An 11143-nucleotide genomic window follows, 5' to 3' on the forward strand; every position below is an offset into this window, starting at 1 on the left:
CTTCCCACCTCAGTTTTTCTTCATTTCTGAGCTGCATAAGCCAAACCCTCAGCAGCCTGTGGCGCTGAGCCCAGGGATGCTATTTCTTGCTTGGTCCTTGGGTGGAAGCAGGCAGCACATGGAGGGGAAGGCACAACAGGGTTTGTGAACTTCAGCATGTTCAGTGGCAAACAGCTACATCACGAGAGCTGGTACGGTGAGCACGGTGTCTGCAGCACTGCCATGTACAGGCACCCTGTGAAACAGTAACAGCAGCAGGGAAGGAGGACCTGAAGCCTGGAGATGTCTCCAGATGATTGCCAGAGCCAGGATTTAGCTCCCATGGAGCTACTACAACAGAGACAGTAAAGTCTTCATGTCTGGATAGGGGGTCAGAATCATAGAATCATTTTGGTTGGAAAAAACCTTTAAGATCATTGAGTCCAAATGTTAAACCCCTTAAACACTGCCAAGTCCACCTCTAAACCATGTCCTTAAGAACCTCACACACACATCTTTTAAACACAGCAGAACTTAGATCACGCAGGTCCCTCTGGGCTGTTGTATCATTAGCTCCTGAGCTGTCAGCTTACAGCCCTGTGTGAACTGCCACTGGTTTGGATTTGCCTTAAAGCACTGATGTGTGAGTGGCACAGCTGCCCACACACTCCAAGGAGGCAACAACCTGGTGGGTACTGCAAGGATGCTAACCAGCTCTCCTTGCAAGTCAGAGCTGGGGTACACTGAGTCTCAGGGGGCCAAGAAAGGCTGTGGGAGGCAAACCACCTTATCCCCAGCCACTGGAAAGAGCAGAGCACTCCGCAAAGCATCCTCCAAAGCACCTGGCAGAAAAAGGGCAGCATCACCTGCAAGCTAATTTCACAGCTGCAAATCACCTGAATAAACAATTTTTAAGTGCGTTCAGCCTGGTTTTGATTTGATGAGCAATTTCCTACCTTGTCTGTCAGCCAGTGAGGTGGCTTTGGGAGAGGAAAGCTGCTGGAGAGGGTTGCTATGACACTGCAGGTGGATTCATCCTCATCCTTATTTCAAAATAAGCCAGTGAGCTGCTGACCAGGGCTGAGTCCTGCTGTTGGAAAGAACTGAGGCAAAAATTGTTCCCACAAAAGAGGCATAACTACGGTGCTGGTCTCTCAGCCTGGGAAATAAGTAAATGGCTTATCGAAGGTGGGGAGGGAGAAGGGTGTGGTGTGGCCAGCACTTAGCGATTAGATTGTAACGTCCCATGTTGGGAAGCGAGGTGGGAGGAGAAGGTGGAGGAAGAGAGAGGGCATGTGTCCATTCACAGGGGCACATTCAGAGACACTGGGTCACCTGCACACAGTGCAGGGGGAAAGAAGGCAGTCAGCAGAGTCATTAAACCCTTGCAGTATCAGTCTTCCAGATATTATACATGCTTTACTGCTATTATACATACCTTTTCCTTGATGGGTAGACTGTAACCTAAGTGTTCTTGGAGCTAAAAGACCTGAAATGGTAAATGGGCACAACAAAAGGCACAGTCTTACCCTTTGGGCTGTTTTTCCTGCCATGATGGCTGCCTCCTGCAGGCACCAAGGATGTCTGGTGCAGTGCTGCTCCTGCCTTTCTGTCCAGCAGCTCCTCATCAGGTCACATCGGGGAGCAGCTCATCTCAGGAGGCTGCGGATAGCAGCTCATCAGCTGGGCTGAAAGATGCCCACACCTGATCTCTTTCCTCCCACTTTTCAACCTCAGCTGTTGTCTTCACTTCCAGCATCTCTTTTTGCTTTGGTTTTAAGCAAACCAGAAGAATAGTTCTCTTCAGAGAAGCAGAATAAATGCTCTCAGGATGCAGCCACCAGCCCTTCCCTGGTCTTCTGACTGAAGCCAGTTTGCAGGCTGAGACTCCTAAACCGCTTGCCTTGTTTTTTTGCTATAGTGCCAAAGAGGTGGTATTCCCAATCAGCCACTACGCGATCAAAACCAGAGTGTGTTCCCATTGCCAGGTTTTCTTGATCAAATTTCTATGAGAGGAAAGAAGAAGGAAAATAAAAGGGAATGGTTTTGCTAGCAGACACACTTTGAAATGCAGTTGCTGAGCCTCTACCAAGAGACCTTTTTTTTTAAATGAAGGTGGCAGATATGGATAAATCCTTTTAGAAGCATTAGCTCAGTGTTGTTAGGATGGTATCATATTTATTGATCTCTATTCACCAACGAGGGATGCACTCTGATAAATTTTGCCAATTGAGTCAAGTGTGATGATAAGTGCCGTGTCCAGCAACCAGATTAGAAATGAAGATAAGAGGCAAGCTGGAACAACACGGTACCTTCTGACAGAAATCAGGATGGCTGCTACATAATTTGAACCCAAACAGAGGTGTGCTACCACACACATAAGAGCCTTCAGCTGGTTGAAAGGCCAGAAGCCATCTGCTTGGCACAAAAATATGTCAAGCGCATCACTGTTTCACCTTTCTACCTGGCCAAGCTTGTCTCAGACAGGAATTAGTAAAGGGGATGCCTGTGTATCCATAGCTGGCTGCAGGAAGATCTGGAAGCTTTTGGCTATGTGGAAATCAAGGACATTTTTCCCTCTTTGTAGGAGCCCAAGATTGCAAAAGCTTTCCCTGGCCCAAGTCCAAAGTGAAAGAGTATTGAATTAATAATAGCCAACAAATAGAGCTGGATCATATTTAAAAGTTTTATGCTGATTGTATCAAGACATTTTAATTTCTATCTTATTTAAATAACTCAAAATTCAAATAATGTTTCAAAAGGCCTAATTACTTTGAGTTGGAGGAAAAATGCCCACCTTAATTTCCCCGAATGTTTTGATGTTCAGTAAAATTCACTCCTTCCTGCCAGAAGAGCAGTTTGAAAGAAATGTCAGAAAAAACAAAATAATTGAGAAATCCCAAACTGATTTCACTGATCACAGCAACAACTTTCTAGGCCAAATATTGTAGCTAGTTATAAGGGTCTACATCATAATTCCAATGGAGTCACTGGCGTCAGTGTTGCCAGTTCCCCTAAATCAGGTGGTTCTGATATGAGCACTGAGATTAAGTTACAAACATCCCGTGTCTGGCTCTCTCCTCTCCAAACATTTCCATATATTTGTTAATGTTTATCACTAATCAGACTAATATTACTATCCAAAGGCATAACACAGAGTTTTGCTAACATACAGGAAGCAATTGCAGCATGCAATAAAATATTGATTTTTCACAGCTTAAACTACAGTGGGGTGTAGATATAATTATCATGATGAGGACAATCCTAAGAACAGCCAACCATTGTGTTCCTACACATTAAAGGTCATAAATAAAGTCCTCTGTTGCTCCTTTGTTCAATGTGGTCTATAAGGATATTTGTTGAGTTAAATATTACACTTTAAATGTGAATTACTCTTTACTCTGAGGCTATTTGGAAGTAAAATACATTTAGGACTATAAATGTAGGTGGATGCAGAAGGTCCATTTAAAAAAAAAAATCTTCCTGGCTCGTTATTGTTCTGGGGCTGCTCTCTCCAGGTCATGATACACCTTCCAGAAAGAAGATGGTCTAGTCAGAGTGCTGGGCCTTTGGGGAGTTGGACATTTCCATTTGAAAGTTTCTTGTTGAAGCAGATGTACCATTTTCATATGAAACCTATACCAGTTCAAAAGCAGAGATTGTTTTGTTTGAGATTTCTGAGCCTCCAGAGCTAACTTGTAAAACAGAGAAAAAAAAAAACCAAACAAGTAGAGGGATAGGTGCAGATACATTCACGTCCGTTAGCCAGCTCACAGAAATATTGTGTAACAGAGGCGTTTTTTCCACTTCTTTGTGTGTTGTAAAAGCTCTGACATTTGTCTGGGCTAATTCCAGAGGAGCTGTCTGGTTTTCCCATTGATGGTATCCCCCCTTAGTCCCACCTCAGTCTTCGCTGGTCTGGCTGGGCAGAGCTCCAGGCTCCTGAGCATGAGGCCAGTGTCTGAGTCTAAAGGATTAGCAGGTGCTTAAGTGCTGACCTAGCCATGTGCTAGAGGTGCTGTATAAGCCAGAAAGCCCACAACACCTACACAAACCAGAAATTACTTGCCCCCAGTGACATCCACCCAGCTCCAGGATGGGGCATGGCAGCAGGTTTAACAGACTCACTCGAATGCCTCGGAAAAACAAGTTCATGGAAGATTTTCACTCCTCCTCAGACAGTCAATGCCAGCACAGCACAAAACACTTAATCAAGTTTAAAGTAAGTATGTAACTAGTCAAATAGAGACCTTTTGTTCCTGCACACAACTGCTGGTGTTTATTGAGGTTTTCCTGGACTCCATCAGGCTGTGGGTAGCTAACGTTGGTTACGTAATGTTTTCTGCAATTCATCCTCTCCTTAAAGTCTAATGGTCTTTCAACAAATGTCCTTCCTGGGCATTGTGTCGGGCTTAGTTTTGTTTGGTTTGAATTTGAAAAGTAGAATTGGTAGCACATATATAATATTTGCTGTTTCCTTTAATCATTTGTCCTAGCCACCTCTGAATTGATAAGGAAGAAGGAGTGAGGGTGAAAACCAGAGTGTTTTTCTGCAGTAGTCATGGCTTTGGTAAACACAGTGAGACCACATTGTTCTTACTCCTGATCGGGGGGTAATTCCTATATTCTGTAGTAACACCAGGCAAGTCTGCCTCAAGCCCTTGGTACAACAACAGAGAGAGAAGGTCAAGCCCTTGGTACAACAACAGAGAGAGAAGGAAAAATATCGTTGCTTACAACGGCAGGGGAGAATCAGGAATTAATCACACCTCCATGACTGCAGGGCTGCTGGCATCACAGGCTCCCAGCCCTGAGAAGACAGGTACTCCCTGCATTGAGAAAGCATTTTCCCCAGATTAAGAGCCCAGAGCAGGTGCAGCCTTGGGGACAGCTTAGGAGCCTCTTGCACATCAGATGTCGCCCACGCTGTGAAGCTGCAGTTAGTGTGAAGAAGATACGCCCACGCTTTCCCCAAAGCTGCTGCCACTCAGAGCTCCCCCACCATAGGCAGCTCACTTGGAGAGCTGTGGCAGTCAGGGGAGCCTCAATAAACATTGCACATTTTTGCTTTCCCTGGCTTCAGAGTGAAAATAACAGCCAATCTGTTGTGGTCAACTAAAATAAAATGAACCCAAAATAAAACAAAGCTAAAAACAGCAGAGCTGTGTGCAGTAGTGCCATCAGTTTGGGGACTTGACTTAGCAAGTTAAGTCAAAGGACCATTTCCAAGCTGCAATTTCCATCTCCAAGAGGCATGCAGAAACTCATGCCCTCCCCAGGTTTTCCTCAAGAGTGCCTAAGGCAGCAAATGCCAGGATTGCTAGGGGCCACAACTCTAATTTTGGCTCTGATGCAACACCTGGCCCTGGAAGCAGTGGTGGTAGGGAGGCCTCTGCAATAAATCAGCACTGACACGGTCCCACAGATGAGATGTGCTCAGAGACACTGTTTGCTGAGAGCACAGCTCCTCTACCAGGCTCTTCTCAGCCCTTTTTCTCTGTGAGTAGAGGCAGAGGGCCTAAAATAGGCAGCTTTGCCTCTTTCCAAAGCAGATGTGCTGGCAATATGCCCAGTGTAGCTAGTGGGCAGCTGCAGACAGGCCTCTCTCCATGCATCCTCCCTGGAACCTCCCCACACCCTAAGGGCTTTTAGGGCTCCTCTTCTCAAACAAGAAATGCTGCAGGCACCAGGCAGAGCCAGTCCTGTGTTTTACACCCCTCCTGCTGTATTCAGGGCCAACCCTGTGGCCAGCCAGCACTCACTGCCCATGGCCAGTGCTCCTGCCCGGGGGGGCAGTTGCCCTGCAATCCCCAGCTCCAACAGCTAGGGATGGTTCTTTTGGCCTCCCTGGGAGGGGGCACCATCCAAAAGCTCTGATGCTGCTGCCACGCCAATAGCCATGAAAGCACTGGGATAAGAAGTGGTGCAAATACCAGCAGAAAAGCGAGGGTTTGCTGACAGCTGGTGCACATGGTCCAGGTGCTGCTCCCTGACACCACCTGCCCTTTCACACACGTCACCCACTCCTGGCCTCTGCATTTGCCATACAGGGAGGTATTTACCACAGTGGGAGGGGCAGATCCCTGGGAAGCAGACCCTGAAAGAGAGGTGTGTTAAAGCAAATAGGAGCTGACCTAGGAGAGCCTCTTAACATGCCAGGCTGTGAACTGCAATGGCTCAAAAGGGTTTCCCAATGTGTATGTCGGCTCTCCCTGAGGCAGCTGCCAGCATGTCAAGTACAGGAGCCAGTGCAGTCAGCCGTCACGGTCAAGGAGCTCAGAGCTGCCCTCTTGTACTTTTACATGCCCCACTAGTACATAAAAACAATAGCCAAGACCCCTTCGGCCCTCCTGGGGCTTTGAGGATACCTAAATCATTTCAGGGTCACTAATACCTTTGGTTCCTATCTAGTAGCTTCCTAATTTTGGACACCAGGGATTTCTCGTAGATGTTGATGGCTCTGTGCTGGATATCAGAACAAGGTTTGTACCTTGGTTGGAAGACTAGAGGTGGGAGCTCAGCCACCTGGAGGGACTTCGTAGAGGTTGCTTGTTTCAAGCTATTGCCTCACCTCCTGTTTTTTTCCCCCAAATAACTCAACCAACCAATAGGTTATTACAGTAAAAAAAAAAAAAAAATTTGATTTGCACCAAATACAGGGTGTTTCAAAAAGATGGACCCTATTTGAAATCACTATATATGAATTCAGCTATTGTTTTGATGTTTTCCATGCAGCAGGTGGAGGGAACACAGAGCATTTATAAAAACGTTACTAAAACTTGATAACCCACTAAACCATTTGTATATTTTTGTGTAATTGTAACATGTTGCCATCATGAAATTGGGTCCATCTTTTTGAAACACCCTGTATTTAGATATTCTTCCAGGCCAGGGTTTGGCTTGTGTGCTGCATTTAGCACCCTGAGTTCCTGCAGTCAACACAAAGCTGCTGCACACCTGTGTGATGCACCTGGCTAGTTCCGTTTGCTTCACTTGACCCCAGATCCTGGGTCACCACACCTCTCCAATGGGTTGTCCCTCCTCCATGGGGTAACATTCACTTGCAGGACCCTATTCATGGAGCTTATCCAGTTGCTCCAAGGTCATTCTGAGTGACTGGCCAGCAGCAGGCAGATATACTCCACCAACCCCTGCAGCACCCACCAGCAGCACCCCTGCCTGCCCAATGGGTACCCTGTGCAGGGACAGGACATCTCATTGCACACAGCTTGGTCTATCGCCTGCGAAGCCCATGGTTCTTGCTCAGGATGCTCCCACTCAGCCTTTCCTGCAGCACCTCACTCTCCAGCCCTGGCTCTCGCCCCAGCCCCACAGCCAGTCCAGCCTGAAGGGACATTGCTGGGCTCCTGGAGAAGCTGGCCAGCAGCTTCACAGCACCCCTGGGCAATCCTGAATGTGCAGCTGCAGAAGGCAGATTGCTTCATCTTAACAATTTAATGGCAGTTAATGACCGCACGGTCTGCTGGTGCTGCCTGGTCAGTACGATCTTTTCAGAGGCCTCGAAAAAAATGCAGGGCATTTTGAACTGTGAGGATAACTTCTAAATGTTTGCCTTGAGTACCTGTTAGTCTTGCAGCAAGTTTAAGAAAGTTTAAACAAACAAACAAACATAATAAGGAACAACAACAAAGTTTTCAGTTTCTTATCCCTCAAATCCCCCCACACCTTTAAGGAAAAGTAGTTTTCTGCATGGAAAAAAAAGGGGGGGAAAGGGGGTTATGGGAAAAAGGCAGAAGAAAGTCCCAAACTATTTTCCCACTGACTCCTGTCTCCCTGACAGTTTATTCCCAGTACGTGGATTTTGAGGGTTGTTGGGTCTCAGTTGGGGGATTGCAACGCTTGTCAAAACCAGGGTAACCAGGCTGTTTCTGCTGTCTTGAGAACAAGGATTGATGCGAAATGATTTTAAAGCTGCTTGCGAAATGGTGTGTGAGTTTTCAGATTGCTTTTTCTTCCCCTTCCTAACGATGCCATCTGGAAAATGTCAGCCAGCTCATTATTCCCTGTGCCACAGGGATATTTATAGATAAAGTAAATCATGTTGTCATGATCGGAACAAATAAGGAAAGGCCTCAAGGGAACGGAGTGCTTCACTCCTGTCTTTGTGCATGGCTTTGCCTGAGGCGGGGTCTCCAGTGCCCAGTGGTCCCCCCCATGCCCATGGGGTACCATAACCCCCCAGAATATGGGTGTCCCTGACACACCACAGAGGACCAGCCAGACATGCCCAGCCTTAGCGGGCCCTGGTGTGTTTCTCACAAAATGGGAAACCCTTGACCTCAGCTGAACAATTTGGAGTATTAAACATCCCTGCATTATCAACACTGTTTCCAGCACACCAAAATGTAGCCCCATACTAGCTACTACGAAGAAAATCAACTCTATCCCTGACAAAACCATCACAGAATATTAAAGGTTTGTATTGAGCCCACTTAACAACAGCCAGCTCTCATTGCAGGCTTCCTAAATTTATTCATGGAAAATTAAATATTCACTTTAGATAGGCAGATATTTGCATGGCTGCATCTCTGAAATGGTTTCAGTCTCTCTGCTAGTAAAACCAATCAATATCACTCACTTTGCACTTCTACCTAGAGCGGCTCCACGATGCAATGTTATGACCACGGAAAAGAAATTAAGAGCACATGACTGACCTGCCACAGCTCAGGTCTGTCTTCCCAAACGCCTCTGTCTGGGGACTACCAAGTGTCTGCTTTATCCTTTATTTCCTTCCCACTGAAGGTTTATCTCATGGTTTCCAGGAGTGTAGGAGATCATGTTGCAAAACAGCCCATTTTGGCCCACTGGCCCCATGCTGGAGGGAGGTCAGTGGCTGATTCTGGGGGTGTAACCCCCAGGGAAAGCCAGGCAGAGGCAATCAGCAGGCACCTCAGCCCATGGGCTTGTGGTGGTGGGCTCACAGACACCAGGATGCCCCAGTGAGGGGCCTTAACCAGGCACCTACCATGGAAAAAATAGCAGAAAAATAAGTTGCTCTTAAAAAGTGACATTGAGAGTTATCCCTGTAGAGGTTGTCTCTGAAACCCACACAGATCAACTCTAAAAAAACCACAGTGCCCAGCATGGCATTGCTGTCCTGGCATCTCTGGCAAAACCCACCCCTGCCCACAGGGACCCCTGGGCATGTTACATGGCCAGCAATGGGCCATAAGCAAGTAGGCATCTCATCTGCTTCAGCATTGGGACACCCCTGTGTGAAGGGACAAAATGAGCGGGGAGGCAGCAGAAAGGCCAGGTGTCACCAACAAGAAGCATCCACCATGGCCCTTGCCAAGAAACCCAGGAAAGTGGGCAGGAAGGGGGTTCCCTGGGGACATCTTTGGGGTGTACACCAACAGGTTACATCCACACACAGACATCTGGAGTTCACCACGGCAAGCTGGGACTTGCCAAGCCAAGTGGCTGAGACAGCATAGAAAGCCACTGACATGCCACCGTGAGACTGAGGCCTCCCAGCAAAAACCTCCGGCGAACGCAGCCCCAGGGAGGTTAAGGATTAAATATCGGTGGCAGTAGAAACAGCAGCACTCAGGTGGCATGGGCATCCCTTTCCCACCCCAAGGCACAGCTGCGTCAACCAGCAGTGACACAGGGGTGGCCCCACAACAGGTCACCCTCAGTTCCCAGCCCAGAGGGGTGGCAGGGAGGTTTTAGGTCAAACACCTCCATGGCCTGCAGAAAACAAAGGGAGGAGAGAAAACGGTATTTTGGCAAAGGAACCAAGGAGTACTCCAGCTAAATAGGGCTTGCATTTAACAGGTAGCCAGATCCAGATGAAACCTGTGCGTGTTTCCACAAGAAAACAGTCATTTCCAAGGTGTGCAAAACAGGACTGCCTGGTTTTACATGAAAATATCAGCATAACATTTTGAATGTGTGATGAAGATGGTCCTTGGGACTCAGCACTTTGCAAATTACAGAGAAATAGTGACCAGTTCCATGCTGGGCAGGAGGACGTTATCCATCTGAGTAGTGGACAGCAATTTCCTCCAGCCCGGTTTGGGGCAAGCTGCTGCTTTATCAGGCAAGTCCTGCTGGGTTTTGCTCCTCTCTGCGGCTGTCTGCCACACGCACTTCCTATGCAAAGTCCCAGCAGTTTCAGTTACCAAAAGAGGGAAATAGAAAACTGCAGCTGCAAAAAAAAAGGATTTCTAAAGATATTTTAAAACCTCAAAAAAAGCCCCATCTGGAACTAAAAGAGCAAGCCACTTTATATAAGGCACCACAGTGCTGTTGTACTCATCCCAGCAGACTCGCAATTAACCCAATGAGTCCACAAATCTTCCCAAGCACACTCCTGAAAATCAAGTATGTGCAAAGCCCCCCTCAGCAGACCCTCCCTGTCACTGACCACTGACTTTTGGAGTCAGGCAGGCCTCTGAGAGCCTCCTACCCATCTCAGCAGCCCAAGCCCCACAGACAGCCTGGCCCCATCAGCAAGGGTAGGTGCCCCCATGGCTGTGGTTTGGAGCATATGGCTGCTCCAACCCTGCCTGGCTCCTGGGATCATTCACCTGCAGACACCTTTATCATTCCCTGCTGTTTTGCCTATGCCACCACCTTTTGCATGGAGGTGCTCCAAAATGCTCTTCCCACCCTTGTGTGTGACCCACCTCACTGCCTACAGACACAGCTCTGTATGCTCTGGGCAGATTTTGCCAAAATCTCACCAGGTGCCACCAGTAGACCTCCGTTACAGGACACTCTTTTGCTGTCAGGATGAACCATGGTGTCCCAGAGCTGGTTATCCTCTCACCTGGAGATCCTTGCACCAGGAAGATGAGGAAGAAACTTAAAATATTCCTCCATCCTACTACCCTGTTGATGGAGAAAATGGAAAAAAGGAAGAGCCTCAACTAGGTACTTGCTGTGTCAATGGCTGGTCACCCCTCTCACCTCTCTTTGTCACCTGAGACCCCTTGGGATGGCCAGGCTCTGTAGTGACATTAACCTCTGTGTTGCAGGTTTTGTAGAGGCTCAGGCAGAAGTAACCCTTAGTTGCACTAATTTTAAGTTATTTCCTTAACTATGGGGGGAAGGAGGAGGTGGTTAAATTAATTTTTAGTGAAAATTTAGATTTTTGCATAATGTGAATACTCTCTTGCAAACAGGAATCTCCCTC

The sequence above is a fragment of the Patagioenas fasciata genome, chromosome 1 (genome assembly GCF_037038585.1).
Source record: "Patagioenas fasciata isolate bPatFas1 chromosome 1, bPatFas1.hap1, whole genome shotgun sequence".
NCBI classification, from domain to species: domain Eukaryota; kingdom Metazoa; phylum Chordata; class Aves; order Columbiformes; family Columbidae; genus Patagioenas; species Patagioenas fasciata.